A 16,312-nucleotide genomic window follows, 5' to 3' on the forward strand; every position below is an offset into this window, starting at 1 on the left:
CTAAAGAGAAGCCAGGGGTAGGTTATGCCAGATGGTCCATATCTAGTATGTTAGGGAGCCATGCCCATTGGTCTGGCATGCTCATTTGGCCCATTGGTGTCAACCCTGTGTTTTTCACCACTCATGTCTTACAAGTAGTTGTTTTGCATCTGGTAGTAACTTTTGAGATAAGAAGTCTTAAAAATGGGGCGCAGAACCTTGGGAAGAGCTAGTAAATGTATGTTATGCAGTTTGTGGAAGTGAGCTATTGCACCGTAACAAGGGAATAAGTCATAAGGAAAATAGTGGGAGGACAATTTATCATGTGCAAATCACAATGACTTCACATGTAGGGATGCCACGAGAAGTGATGTCATGCCCTTATAATAATTTGCACTTAAAAGGTCAATGGCCTAATTTATAAAAACAATAAACCTAATGACAAAATAATGTGAAAAGAACATTTTTGGTTTTCCTCATAATATATCATATGTATTTTTTCTACATATTAATTTGTAACTTTGGGGCCGATTAGGATGGCGGACAATCCCGTCGAAAGAAGGGACCGTCCGCCACAGGGGCGGAGGTCCTGTGCGGCGAATTAGGATGCACCCATCACAGTGGCGGGTGCATCCCGCATTTTTAACATTGCGGCGGGCAGTGCTGAAAGCACCGTCCGCCGCAATGCTAAAAATGCATGTTGTGCATTTCAAAGCATAAAATGACAGGCACCGCGCGGTGCCTGCCATGTTGTGCTTTGAAACGCAGGAGGGTACCATAGGTACCCCCCATGTGCACCCCCCACTCCCCCTACACCCTGCGGGCCCACAACGGGCCCCCAAAGCAAAGACCGTATGCCTTTCCACGGCGGCAATGCCGCCGTGGAAAGGCATAAGACCGCCGGCATCGTAATATGGTTGGCGGTGTCTCGCAGACACCGCCACCATATGTAGGCACTTTTTTCCCTTCGCGACCGGCGGCCGCGGACTCCCCCGCCATCCTAATGTGGCGGGGGGTCATTTATGTCAGGATGGCGGACTGATTGCCCCTGCCGGGCCGGCGGTGGCTACCGCCAGCCGGCGGGGCCAATCCGTCCGCCATCCTAATCGGCCCCTAAGCTCGGAAATGGCTGAAAGTGGCAATATTTTTCAACAGACTAGAAGAACTTGGAAATTACATGTTTAAGTGGCTTTTAGTTAATAAAGTTCTGTTAATTTGTGTTTTTCTGCTAGTGTTATTTATCTAGCCCCAAAGCACAAATTGATTTACATCTGCAGTGCATTAAGCAATGGAAGGGTTAACTTTGTCAGGTTTTCTGCTCCTCGGGTAAGAGATTCAAAGATAACCTCTCCTGGGCTATTCTCACAACAAGGATGTGCTGCTGGTGGCATGGAGCTTTACAAACATTCTGAGGCCAATGTTTGCAAATCCTACTAGCTGCAGTGCTGGGGCACAAGGAACACTGCTCAGTCCCAGGCTAAGAGAATCAGAGTCTCCGTTCTAAAAATTGTGAGGTGACTCTATACACCCCCATCCACCCCGACTTGTGCTCTGATGTAACCATTTATTCTTATTTCATCAGCAGTGGCCATATTCAGGTTTACACTCAGAGAACACAGATTCAATTCGCTATGCTCTGAAGGTGCCCATGGGATCTGCAGGTTTGAGTGGCTGCAGTATCTTCGGATCTCCTGAAGTTAGTAAACAGAAAGCTGGTTTGAACTAAACAGACTAATAACAAGAAATTGCAATGCAATAGTTCTTGCATTTGCGAGAGTTTGAGCTATTGGCATTGTAAGTAACAATGCTTTTTATTTATGTGCAGGGAGTTTGATCTCACCTCCTGGACCACAGAGACCTTTAGCTGGGATGCTGCTCCCTCGGTGGGCCAGAGGGACAAAAGAACACTGTACTGGGCAGCTGCAGTCGGTGCCTACTGGTACAGGGAAGTGGCTCTTCCACTTCAAGTGAGATACTGTGGGGTCGAGGAAGTGTTGGGCAGACCTCCAGGGGTTTGGTAAGTCTGTTCCACTTCTGGACACGTCAATGTCTGTGATTGTAGGGAGAGCAGCAGTCAGGCAGGGTTTTGCGCCAAAGTAGATGCTAGTCCACAGTATTCACGTCTTTGGCTCTTCTTTGTTCTTCTTCTTCAGCAAGACTAATCTTAGTTCCTGGTGTCAGGGGGGCACCTAAATACTAACTTTAGGGGCTTTAAGGTGAATGAAGGCTAGTAGCCAATGAGTGGAAACAACCATCACAACGCAACTTTCACAACGCACTAACATTACAACGAAACTTTTACAACGCAAGATCCCTTACAACGCATGCTATTACAACGCATGCCATTACAACGCAGATTCTGTTACAACTCATGCCATTACAACATAAGTATGGGTAAGTATTTAAATTAAATATTATAAATGTAATTTTAATTTAATTATTTAATGTATTTATTTTAATTTATTTTAATTTATTTTAATTTTAATTTACTTTATTTTAATTAAACCCCCTGGAGTTATAATAGTAATATTAACCCCTACTCTATCCAACACTTACCCTACTATTACAACCCCCTGGAGTAAGAATAGTAATTTTAAACCCCTACACTATCCTACACTTACCTTACTATTACATCCCCCTGGAGTAATATTAGTAATTTTAAAACCCCTACACTATCAAACACTTACCCTAGTTTTACACACCCAGGGAATAAGAATAGTAATTTTAAACCCCTACACTATCCAACACTTACCCTACTTTTAAACCCCCCTGGAGTAAGAATAGTAATTTTAAACCCCTACACTATCCAACACTTACCCTACTATTACACCCCACTGGTGTAAGAATAGTAATTATATGCCCCTACACTATCCATCACTTACTCTACTTTTACACCCCCTTGGACTAAGAATAGTAATTTTAAACCCCTACACTATCCCACACTTACCCTACTTTTACACCCCCCTGGAGTAAGAATAGTCATTTTAAACCCCTACCCTATCTGACACTTAAACTACTTTTACAACCCCATGAAGTAAGATTAGTAATTTTAACCCCTACACTATCCATCAATTACTTTACTTTTACACCCCCCTGGAGTAAGAATAGTCATTTTAAACCCCTACACTATCCATCACTTACCCTACTATTACAACCCCCTGGAGTAAGAATAGTAATTTATACCCCTACACTACCCAACACTTTTACATTACTATTACAACTCCCATGGAGTTAGAATAGTAATTAATACTTCAAAATATATTATAGTTAGGTAATTTAAAAAAATATATATTATTGATTTAAACATTTTTAAATTATCCCATTTTAAAAAAAAAGCTATCTTTTAATATATGTTTAAAAAAAATCTTTAATAAATAAATATTTTTAAAAAATATTTAAAAAAAGTTCCCACACTTTTACATTGAATATAATGTAAAATTATGTCCTTCATTTATTTCTATAGATGTCTATCATATTGGAAATCATTTGTAGAGTAACGAGGGGTGGAAAAGAAGCGAAAGGGTGCATCCTAAAGGTAAGAATGTTATTTAAATGAATGATACATTTTTTAAAAATTAGTAGTACATTTTAAATTATATCATTAAAAAAAAATTAGAATGCGAGTCTGTAAATTGTAGATTATTATTTAAAATACTTTATTTTCAATTTAGAACATTTTATTATTTTAGAAAATATTTTAATAACATATCTGTAAACTTTATTTAAATAAAAACATAGGTTTTGAACATATAATAATATTAAAAATAAATAGTATATAAACTGTCCGTTTTCCTTTTTCTTAGCTCCAGATGACGTATACGCGTAAGCGTGAATCACGAAGGCAGCCATATTGAGGAGCGTCGCTGGACAGAGCAGAAGCAAGGAGACCTGCGCTCTGGTAGGAAACTTTAAAAACTTATATTCTATTGTGAATGATGGTGTGAGTGACATTTTTTTTAAACATCTTTTTATTAAACAAAAAGGGACATTACACAACTCAAAACTGACCAGAGCGCATTGAGCAACTGCAAATATACACATAGAGAACATAGACCTCCATATTGGACAAATAAAGAAAAATATAACGAATGGGCTTAAGCGTCCTCCGAATCCACACTGGCAGGATCCACTTGGGGTGGTGTACAAATGTCCCCACGGTAAGCGTTCCAGACTCCCCAGATCTTACCCCACTTGCGGGGCCACCCTCTAGACACATACACAGACCTCTCCCGGAACATACACCAGTCGAGGTCCTCCTTCCACTTCCCAACCCGAGGCGCCCGAACAGCACCCCAGAGTTGAACAATATTACGCTTGGCTATCACGCAAGCAAGAGTGACCCAAAGCCTACCATGGATCGAAAGGTCGGAGGGCTCCCAAACATTCAGCAAACATCGACGCGCCTCCAACTCGATCCACACACCACACACTTCACTCATCTTCAAGTGTATCCTCGTCCAAAAATCACGGACCTTCTCACACTCCCACAGAATATGAAGGAACGATCCAGGCCTTCCACACCCTCTTCGACAGTCCGCAGACACGGAACCCCATCCTCAACAATCCTGGACCCGTGGTGTAGGAGCGGTGCAGAATCCTGAGTTGGACCAATCGAAGTCTCATTGGGACCACTACTCTAGGGGATGACACCGCCTCCCTCCAATCTTCCTCATCCAGAACAAATCCATCTGCAACCCACTGTTCCCTAAGCTTCACCAGGGGATCCTCAGTATGATTAATCAGTTTACTGTATGCCAACGATATTGCTCTGGTAGGCATGTGACCATCCAGCAGTCGGTCTTCTAACGGGGAGGCTGCCGGAAGCTTCTCATCATGGGGGATTACTGCACGTAAAGCATGACTAATCTGAAGGTACCGAAACATTTCAGTATCATGCAGCTGGTACTTGGCCTCCAACTCCTCAAATGTCAACACCCTATCCTTACCCCACACATCTTGCACCTGCGTAATTCCAATCAAATCCCAACGGTCAAACCCTTTCGTTTTCCACAGAGTTCCCAACTTCTCCGAGCTCCACAAAGGTGTAGCCAGTGTTATACGCCCGCCCATTTAAGGGCCCTGTTAGCCTCGTGCCATACCCTCGTCGCCGTCGATGGAGGACCCACCAAAGGGAAACGACCACATTTCGCATATAACACTCTAGTATACTCTCCCCCGGGCACTTGACCCGGATCCATCGGCGAGCCATAAATTGCTTGATTAATAGGCGCCAACTGGGATGCCCAATAGTATTTCCTGATGTTGGGCAGACCAATACCCCCGTCGTACCAAGGTAACATCAATTTAGACAATGCAATAGGCGGCCTCCCCTCCCACAGAAGGCCACGCTGCAATGATTTGATCTCATTAAAATACGACGGGGCACCGGGTCGAAGGAATTCTGCAGAGCATACAAAAAGCGCGGGAGGTCCATCATCTTAAAGAGGACCGCACGGTCCAACAAGGAGAGCGGTAGTGCTTTCCACCTAGCAACGTCACCACGCAGTCTGGCCAGCAGGGGCAACAAATTCAGACTGAAACGTACCTTGGGATCCCTCGATATCTGGATACCCAAATACTGAAAACTGACCATTTCCAGCTTCACCGGGCAATTCACTGGCACCCTAGGAGGATCACCATTTAACACAAAGAGGACCGTCTTCGCCCAATTAATAGCGAAGCCTGAGTATCTCCTGAAAATCGCAAGGATATCCATAAAAACCATCAGGGAACTGCGTGGGGAGGTCAAATACAACAGAATGTCATCAGCATATAACGAGATCTTATACTCCCATTCCGAAGTCCGACGCAATCCTCTAATCTAAGGGTCCCATCGTACTCAGGCCGCAAGCGGCTCCAGGGCCAGGGCGAAAAAGAGTGGTGAGAGAGGGCAACCCTGTCGAGTGCCCCTCCCAAGTGAAAAGTCGCGAGACTTATGGTTGTTTACGACTACACGAGACAGGGGGGCTGAGTAGAGAAGGCAAACCCAACCGATAAACTCGGGGCCAAACCCCAACTTCTCTGGGACCGCAAAAAGGTACGGCCATTCCACTCGGTCAAAGGCCATAGTGGCATCCAGGGACAACAATACCACCGGTTCATGGATGTGGGACGCACCTACCACCACCCCATGGAGCCGATGGAGATTAAGACCATTGTTCCAACGCGGCATAAAACCGGACGGGTCCGGATGCACCAGCGTCGTGATAACCTTCACTAGATGGGCGGCAAGCAATTTGGCTACCACCTTAGGCTCTACATTCACAAGGGAAATTGGGCGATACGACGGGCAATCCAGACGCGGCTTACCCTCCTTGTAAATGACCACAATATTCACGAGGCGTTGATCATAAGGTAACTCGCCACGGTCTCTACTTTCAAGGTACATATCTTTTAGGTACGGGGCCAGGTGGCTGGCATGTTGCTTAAACAATTCAATGGGGAGACCGTTCGGGCCGGAAGCCCTACCGGAGCGAACCCCCCTGATGGCCATTGCCACCTCATCATTCGTGAGGGCGGAATCCAAGAATTCCCTATGCTCGACAGATAGAACCGGCATCGGGATGTCCCGAATCATGTCGGCATTCTCCTCCTCCGTAAAGTCCCCTGCCGAGGTATAGACCTCCTCAAAATACCGGGCAAATTCATCCACAATCAACTGAGGATCCGACGACACCGCACCTGCAATACGCAGTTACGGTACCAGCCGAGACCCCCAATCACCCTTTTCCAACCAAGCTATCAACTTCCCGGCCTTGTCACCATGTTCATATATTCTACTCTGCGTAGTAGCGTGCTGCGTCTTTGCTCTGTCACTCATCCCGGACAACACCCGAGGCGGTGCCCCGCCCCAGAGTCACCCCCCGAGGAGACCGCGGATTCTAAGACCAATAGCTCCGCCTCCACTCTATCTATTTCCACCCTGCTCTTCTTCTTCGGCCCAGATACGAGGGACAGAACCTCCCCCCTTGCAACAGTTTTATATGCTTCCCACAGGGAGCACTTCGACATAACCGACCCCTCATTCTCCTGAAAGTAGCGATCCGTGACACGCACAAGTTCCTTCCCGACAGCAGGGTCCTTCAGGCACCATGCATTAATCGGTGCAGCCCTACCAACATCACCCTGTCCCATCCGCAATCGAAGCCAAATCGGCGAGTGATCAGACACTCCCCGTGCCAAATGAGTCACCTCCTGTATAATGGCCGCCTGAGACGCCGGTAATAAAACGTGGTCTATCCTAGAATGTGAGTGGTGTGCCGCAGAGGCGTGAGTATAGTCCACATCACTGGGGTGCCGGAGTCGCCATCCATCCACCAAACCTGACGTGGCAGCAAGATCCGCCAGCAAAAGGCAAAAGCACACGGGGGGATTCCTGTCTAACTCACCATCCATTCCTGCGTTGAAGTCCCCGCCCAGTACCATTGTCTCAACAGGCAGAGTGAGGAACACCCGGCCCAAATCGCGAAAAGTATCTGCCTGTAATGCTGGGGGGACATAGATAGACAGAAACGTGACAGTCCTACCCTCCCAACGTCCCGATATTCCAACATATCGGCCTCTATTGTCAGACCACGTTGACTGGATAGTGAGAGGAAAGGAGTTTTTCACCAAGATTCCTACACCCCTAGAGCCAGAAGTAAAGCCAGCATGAGCCACTAATTTGTAACCCCCTCTGTGAAGCACCATACATCGTTTACCCATTAGATGGGTTTCCTGCAGCAAAACCACCTCTGGCGAGTGCCTTCTAATCAACTGATTCACCATAGTGCGCTTGATCTTATCACTCAAGCCATTCACGTTCCAGCTGAGGACGGAAAACCCCAAACCCAACCTAGTGGAAGCCATTCATATCTCCAAAAAAGGACAGGATATCCATAGGCATTCATAGCAGACTCTGGTCACACAAAACAAACAAACCGACAAACAAAAGCCACCCACTCCCAGACCCCCAACACCCCTCCCTGCACCCCTGCATGTAGAATACGCTCATTCCCAACTCGCAGTGTGCCTGTCACCCCCAACTAACCACAAGTATCTAAAAGTAGAAAAACGGGGGAGAACCTTACAACAGGTCGCCCGCCCTCACCACCCCAAACCAACCACGACCCCCCCCCACCCGGTAAAGTGCAAAAAGAGTCACGGACAAAAAAATTTGGCCCGGGGGGAAAAAGACAACCCCAACCAGTCCCTCAATGCCACCATTAATGTTAGTTCGACTCAGACTCGACGACTAGTCACTGATCTTCACCATCAGTCCGGGCCTGACCCCCAGAGTCCGAACCCTCGACTCGATCCAGCCAGTCCACGGCAACCTCAGGATTATCAAAAAACCAAGTCTTTCCACCATGTTCAATCCGAAGACGAGCCAGAAACATCATCGAGTACTTCATATCCCAGTCCCTCAGCCGCCGTTTGATGGACATAAAGCTCTGCCGTTGTTTCTGTACCATCTGGGTGAAGTCCGGGAAGAACAACAGCGAAGAGTTCTCATAGGCCAGCGGGCCCGAGGATCTTGCCGTTTGCAGGATGGCATCCCGGTCCCTATAGTTCAGGACCCGGGCAATTATAGGACGAGGAGGCACCCCTGTCTTTGGATGACCTCCGGGAACTCTCTGGGCCCTCTCCACCATAAAAAAGGTACTGAGGCCCTCGGCTTGAGATGTTGCAGAATGAGTTCCTTGACAAAGAGGTCCGGAGTCAGCCCCTCCGATCTCTCCGGTACTCCCAGTATGCGGACGTTATTATGGTGCGCCCGTCCCTCATATTCATCAAGCTTTCGGTCAAATTGAGTCCGAGCCGCCTTAAGATCTCGCACCTCCTTCTGCAGCTCCGACACATCCTCGATGAGAATCGTCCTCTTGACTTCCAAGTTTTTAACTTTCTCCGTTGTTTTAGCCCTTATGAGACCCACTTCAATCGACACCGAGTCCAGTTTAGTGTCCATCGTACCCAAGGAAGATTGGATACCAGTGATCGCTGCCATCAAGTCTTTCAAAGTGGGATCTTCCCCGACAGAATCGCCATCTCTGCTCCCCGTCAGAGTACGTCTAGTATCAATTGGGGACCCCTTGGAGATGGCGTACTTGTCCATTTTGTTAGTCTGGACCTGTCGAGTGTTCTTCACCGATTTCGTCAGAGGCTTCTCAGGGTCTCCTCTCGATGCCATTGTCACCGCCAGTTCAGAAGAAACCCACCACTACGCAAGCGGGTCTAGGTAGTTTCCTCAGAAATGTGACCTCAGATCAGGATAGGTAGACCCAGGGCACTCCAGTCGTGGTCCTCCCGCGATAAGCCAAGTTACGACCGGCCACTTCCGGTCCCGGAGGCCGATGTCGCACTCTACTGCGGTCAGCGCCACACTCGGGGTTCCGGCGTCCACACTCGTAGGGCCATAAGTTTCGAACGACGATAGTCTGTCGCCGAAGCACCCAATCGAACCAGAATTTCACCTAGTGACTCAGGTGCTGGTCCCCCACCAGATGGTAGGGACGGGGTTCAGGATAATGTGCCGAATGGCTGGTCAGGATGTGGCGGCCGGCGGAGCCAATGCTCAAGCGGCCATCTAGGTGTGAGTGACATTTATTGCAAGGAGAGCAGAGGGATGTTTAGATTAGTTAATTATATGTTTAGTTGGTATCTTTTTAGCATGTCCCCAAACTTATTGTTAGTGTATGCCTGCGTAGGGTCACAGGTTATTTAATGTTTAAAAAAAGTGTTGGTATGTTAGTATTTACTACGTTTATTACACTGTAAATACTGGATTTTGTTTGAAAAAATGGAAAAATAATTTGTTTTATAAAGACGGGAGAAAGAAGAATATCGATTTATAAAGAATGGATTTATTCTTGGGAAACAGGATTGTTTTTTTGGGGGGAATTTTGGAATCGAGGAAGACATCTATGTTATTGGGTTTGTTTTTCCATGGAACATTTTCAAAAGAAAGAGGATTTCGAAGGATTGGATTCTTTTTTTCAAAGAAAGAAGATGGATCGTTATATCGTTTTTTTCAGACTTCAAGATATTTTGGATTTGGAGAACATTTATTTTTTTGGAATGCTTTTTGTAAATCGATCTTTTTCGAAAGGATTCATTTTTGGAATGGAATACCAATTTTTTGGAATGGGTATTTTTTTGGAATATGATTTAAAAAAAGAAGATTTTGGGAATGGGTTTTTATTTTTGGGTTTTAAATTTGGAAAAAAAACAAGCATGTTTATGGATTGGATTATTAAATAAAATAAAATAAAAAAGACGACATCTAAGGTAAGGTGACCCGACTTTAATTTTTTGAACAATGTTTTGAAAAATGCCAATTTAAATGTGTGTTTATGTAATGTAGGGCAAAACAGGAAAGTCATAGTGTAGGTTGAGTTAGTAATGTAGAATGTGTGCAACATTATCCAGGTAGTCTGAAGCCACACACAACGAAAATTGTTGTAATGCACTTAATAGTCTTTCAGACATTTCTTTTGATCTTTTAGAAATGCGTAGGTTTAGACTACCTGTTAATGCTTGTGACATTCTCATATCTTGGAAACTTTGCTCCTTCCTCCAAGTTTCTAAAAAATGATAAAAGTTGGGGTGAGGTTTTCCAATTGTGTGGTTGAAGGAGTTGTGCCATCCCTCTATGGCATTGTTGTCTTTGCTCCTCCTTCTAAGCAGCTCGTGTAGCAGTTCCACCACTCCACATAGAAATGTGGCTTCCTCCTGCAACCCGACCTGCTTAGATGCCCAATCCATGTGTCCTCAAAATAATTTAGCAAGGATGCCAATTTTTCTTCGTTTGATGTGTAAAAGTCTGATTCTGTAATTGCAGTGTAGTACTTGTCTACACTATCAGGAGGAACAAAGCAAAGTGCAGTTAGTTTTTTTAATTCGAATTGCAGTTTGCTATCTGATATGTAATCCACAACTAAGGATGTTCTTTGTATTTTACGCCAAAATGCCTGGGAAAAATGGAAAAAACATCCTTGAATTCGGGTATCCGTGTATGTTTTAGTAATAACATTTAACATTGCGAATTCAAAATCAATAATTATTTTCCCAGGACTTTTGTTTGATGGTTTTGATTTTATCACTGTTAAAAGTTCAGTGTACGTTTTGGATTGTTTATCAGGTAGCAAACTATATACTAATGGGGCTACAGTATTGTTAATTTTTGCATGAATAGTGTATATTTGAGTGAATGGATGGGGCGTGCTTTTAAACGTCCCATCCATCATCCAAACATCACTATTCTCTAACTTGGCTGGATTACGGGGTGTGCTAAAGGTAATTATTCGTTTTTGAGGGTTTTTGTTGTCATGCAGGACGAAAGGTTCGTTAGATATAGAAACAGAGAGTTGAGGAGGAATAAGAATATCAGAGAATGTTTGAGGTGTAGCTCTTTGTGGGTTACTTGCCTGTTTTTTACGTTGAATAATTCGTCTCAGATTGGTATGATGGGCATACTGCTAGCAACATGTCTAGGGACATGCTGCACAACCTCCCTCAAAATGGAACCAGAGGAGTCATTGGAGGTGCTTGCAATATCTTTTATTTAATTAATTATTTCTCTTACCTCAATCTCCATTGCAGAGGCAGAGTGTTTATGCTCTGATGTTTTAACAACTGTGTCACCCAGAGTAACCGCTCTGCCTGTGCAATGGGTTGAGTAGTATTGCTAAGCATGGGCGGATTTTGCGGATCCACGATTCACGAATTTGCGGATTCACGGATCGTGGATCCGCAAAATCCGCGGATTTAGCGGATCTGCGGATTTGGGGGCGGGGCTTCCTCGAGTGTGTGGGCGGGGCCAAACGGACGGGGCTTCCATGCGAGCGCACATGCCTCTTGTGTGTATTAAAGGTCAAAGATCGATCAGAGCAGCAGATTAAGAGACAGAAGCCCCCTGGTCACAGGAACAGCACGGGGGTTGCGCTCGTGAAAGTCAAAGATGCAAATGCATCTGGGCAGCATCACAGCGGATTTTCGATGGTATATTTGTGAAGAAGGCACATCTGCCCAGCCTCCCAACGCTCACAATTTTTTTTGGGCTGATGAATGAGTCACTGCATTTGCACTTCAACTAGTTCCAGCGACCAAGTGTGTGTTACTATGCAATCGCGCCGAAGTGCGCAGGGGTCCCTGGAGTGAAATGGCCATCATAGTGGGTAAATGGCGGGAAGACGGTGCACACCTCGAGTGTGTGGGCGGGGCCAAACGGACGGGGGCGCTCACGATTATTTTTGGGCTGATGAATGAGTCACTGAATTTAAGCTTCAACTAGGGCACATGCGTTATTGATATCTGCAAGTGTTTCCTGTTGAGGTTTTTTTTTTGTGCCAGGACCGTCGTGCCAGAATGAACCCTGCCCTTCATATTTATTCAAGAAGAAGACACCATGTAAATAATTTACGATGGCGCCGGCAAGCTGCCAGCGCCATCCTGCAAAAGTTACTTAATTAGCTTCAACAGGAAGCTCCAACTGATAAAATAAAGCAGGCGCTCGAGCCCCTGCTTTATCTTATCTGTTAGAGCTTCCTGTCGAAGCTAATTAAGTAACCATTTGAGGATGGCGCTGGCAGCTTGCCGGCGCCATCGTAAATTATTTACATGGGGCTTGAACTTTTGACCGCAAAATCCGCTCCGATCGCGGATTGCGGATTCTCGGTAAATTCGCGAGAGTTCGCGGATCGCGGATTTACCGAAAATCCGAAAAATCCGCGATCGGAGCGGATTTTGCGCTCATGCTTATATTGGACCCATCTCCAATGTTTCCTTGGTTCTGTTATTCTCTCCTTGCAATAAATGTACCCTGCATGTTTCAGAAGTCGGTTTTCTTTGCTTGAGGTAATATAATGGGCTGTCTTATTCGTTGATATTATCTGAAATGATAAGAAATAAATAAAAAGTATGTTAGAATTATTAATATATGATTTTTGATATCAGTTTACTTTATTTTTTTCTCAATTTTACATTTTTGTAGTTAGAAAGAATATGTCTTGTAAAATATGAAATAGTATTTTTTGCCTTTTTGGTTGGTTCCTGGTTCGTTATGCTGGGTTTGGTTGAACTTCTTGTTGGTTGACCTTTCAATTTGTTGTGCTGTAAGAAAATTTGAAAAATATTGGTTTAATTTATGGTGTTGTTTTGCGATGTTACTCTATCTGGAGAAAAAGGGGTTAATGTTATTCTTCTTTTCTTTCATGAAAATATATTTACCTTTAGTATTTTTTTGGGGATATATTTGAGATGGTGGTGTTTTTCTTCAGAAGGTGTTCTACAGCTGGTTGTTTTTCTTCATTGCTTGAGCTCAGATGTATTTGTTGATATCTGTAGTAGGATATAAGATATATAGACTGTTTATTTTAAAATGATTAAATCTCTATTTATAGGATTTTAACTATTGCAATATTGCATGGTTAAAATGCATTACAGTTTTTTTTTTAAATGCCATTTTGACAACAAAATGTTTACAAACTTTTTTTGTTAACAAAATATAGATTATAGTTCAGAAACAGTTGTAGAAAAGTTCATGATTTTTTTCAAATATTTTTACAAATTGCTAGATAAATGCTATCAGTGATTGTGTTTTTTATTACTCTGTTTATCTTGGACAGAGATGTCGTTCTTGGTTATTGGTGTTCTTTTGTCAATAGATTTGATATTGATTTGATCAGAAATGATTTCAGTATGCTGTAACTAAGTAAAAGAAATATGGATTAGCATTTATTAAAAATTATCAAAAGGTATTTAAAATTTAAAATATTATTCCTTTAATAATATTAAATTTAATTTAAAACCAAACTTTTCATTTTGAAAATGAGACATTACTGCAGCATTATCCAACAGTCTTACATATTTTTAAATCTTTTTAAATTTCGATAAGTTACACGTTTCGTAATTTATATTCCTAATTAGTTTTACATGTGTATGTAACGAAACATTTATTCTTTTTTCAGAAAAATGTTTTTATTTTTGCAGTGTAAATTGCATTTCAATAACACACTTTGGTAGAAATGTAAACATTTTTTATTCAAAATTGCTTCAGAACATTACATACATTGGCTTATTTTTTTGGACATTTTTAAGATGATTGCTTTTTTGGTACATAAATAGTAAACTCGTTCTTTAACTTTCATCCGACTGTGATTCATTTAAAAAAATTAAAGGATAAGTTTTGTATATTTTGTGTACGAAAAGTCACTTTTTCTGTTATACAACACTATAATTTATTTAATTTATTCACTTACATTCAATTTCATTAATTGCTTTTCAATATTCTTCTTGTTGAATAATTGTCTGCCAAGTTTGCCAAAAACTGAAAAATAATATTTAACCATTATAAACTTTTTTTTACGGATTTTAAAATAGAGTTAATATTTTTAGAAAAATGTAGTTTACTTAACTTGCTTTTTGAGATTCTTTGTAAGCCAATTCCACTGTGTTAGTGTCTGTGGGAGCGTGAGAGGTAGCATAAAATCCATCTGCTCTCGCTCGTAGTCTTTTGACCACTGACTTCAAAATGGTGGCTAAGCTTTATTTATACTTTCTTGGATGCCTCACCATTTTTTCCATAAAAATATTCAATTTTATTCTCGTATTTTTGGGATTTGTTTGATGTGAGAACCTATAATTTAATTTATTTTTAATAAAGTGACTGTTTAATGGGTTTGCCAGTGTTTACTACTCCATTTTGTTTGCTGTAGGTTCTATTTCTTTTCTTGAAAACTGTTGTAGGACTTGTTGTTGAGAAAGCTCATAAAATGGTGGATCGTTTTTAGGAAGTTCGTTTCTTTTCTTTGATTTAGTTTTTCTTCGATTTCTAAATGTATTAATTTTAATATTAACTTTGTTGCTGTTTCTGTTTTTGAAAATGTTGTTTTTTAAAAAATAATTTGTGTTACTCGATTAAGATTTGACTATTAATTTTAATACCCGAGTATTCTTTTTTTTTTTATTCCCATTTTTTAAAAATTATTTGCTCAGTTGTGTTCCACATTTTAATACACTTACCCACCTAAACCCCCTATTTTCCCTGAATCCCGTGCCAGGAGTTATTTTACAAAATTAATTTTAAAATATATTTTTTGGGGCATTGTAATGGTATGCGTAGTATTGTTTTGCGTTGTGATGGCACTTTTAATGCTTTCTATTTATATTGCGTAGTAATGGTATGCGTAGTTGAAACATTTGTTGTAATAGTTTTTGCGTTGTGAAAAATGTGTTGTAATGGCATGTGTTGTAAAAGCATGCGTTGTATCATCATAGATTCCCAATGGGTCACTTACCCCTGGAGTCACTACACCACCATGTGACCACTTTCTGTGGGAAGTGGGCATAAACCTGTCCCAGAGCTTCTAATGCCACCTAAACAAGATGGTGCAACCCGTTTGTAGAACACATCAGGTATCCCACCTCAGGGGTGTAACTAGCCTCGTGGTGCACTGTGCCTACTTGCATAGCGAATTTCCTGCCAGTCCCGGTGCCAAATGGGCCTCAGGGCAGGGGGTGGCATCTCCCAGGTCTGGGTGAAGCAGGGTTGCATATCAAAGGGAGCAGAGGTTTGAAGCCCCTGACCTTGATATACTAAATCACTAGCCCTCCGTCAGAACCTTGATACGGAGACAGCACTGCTGGAGATTTCGGACTCTGTTAAGGAGACACTTGATAAAGGTGGCAAGGCCGTACTGGTCCTACTTGATCTTTCAGCAGCTTTCGACACCGTGCCCCATGATCACCTACTTCGGAGATTGCAGGAGTGTGGGTATGGGGGCACGGTGTTGAAGCGGGTGTCCTCCTTTTTGGAGGCAAGACATCAAGAGGTGTGGTCACCCCCTTTCTCAGCAGGTCTACCTCCTCTAAAAGTGGGAGTGCCTCAGGGATCCATCTTGAGCCCTGTGCTCTTTAATCTATATATGACCCCTCTGGCCACACTGTTGGAAGCACCTGAGGCTGTAATTATATCATACGCCGATGACACCCAGCTGCAGTTCACGTGCAAAAAGGATCAGGTGTTCAATGGGGAAAAATGTATAAATGCCTGAGAGACGTTTTCGCTTGGTTCCAATTGAACCATCTCAAATGCAATTCAGAGAAACAATGGTGGCCCTCTGAGATGTCCCCTCCTCAAACACCAGTTAAGATGGTAAAGAACTTAGGGGTAAAGTTGGATGAGACATTATCCATGAAGTCACAAGTACAGTCAGTTGTAGGCACCTGTTTTGGCCTCCTGAAGATGCTTCGCAGGTTTCTGTTCCTGCTTCCTATTTCTAATAGGAAGACAGTTGTACAGGTTCTTTTTACTTCTAAGCTAGATAATGCCAACAGCCTTTATCTGGGCCTTCCG

This window comes from Lissotriton helveticus, chromosome 3_1 (genome assembly GCF_964261635.1).
Source record: "Lissotriton helveticus chromosome 3_1, aLisHel1.1, whole genome shotgun sequence".
NCBI classification, from domain to species: domain Eukaryota; kingdom Metazoa; phylum Chordata; class Amphibia; order Caudata; family Salamandridae; genus Lissotriton; species Lissotriton helveticus.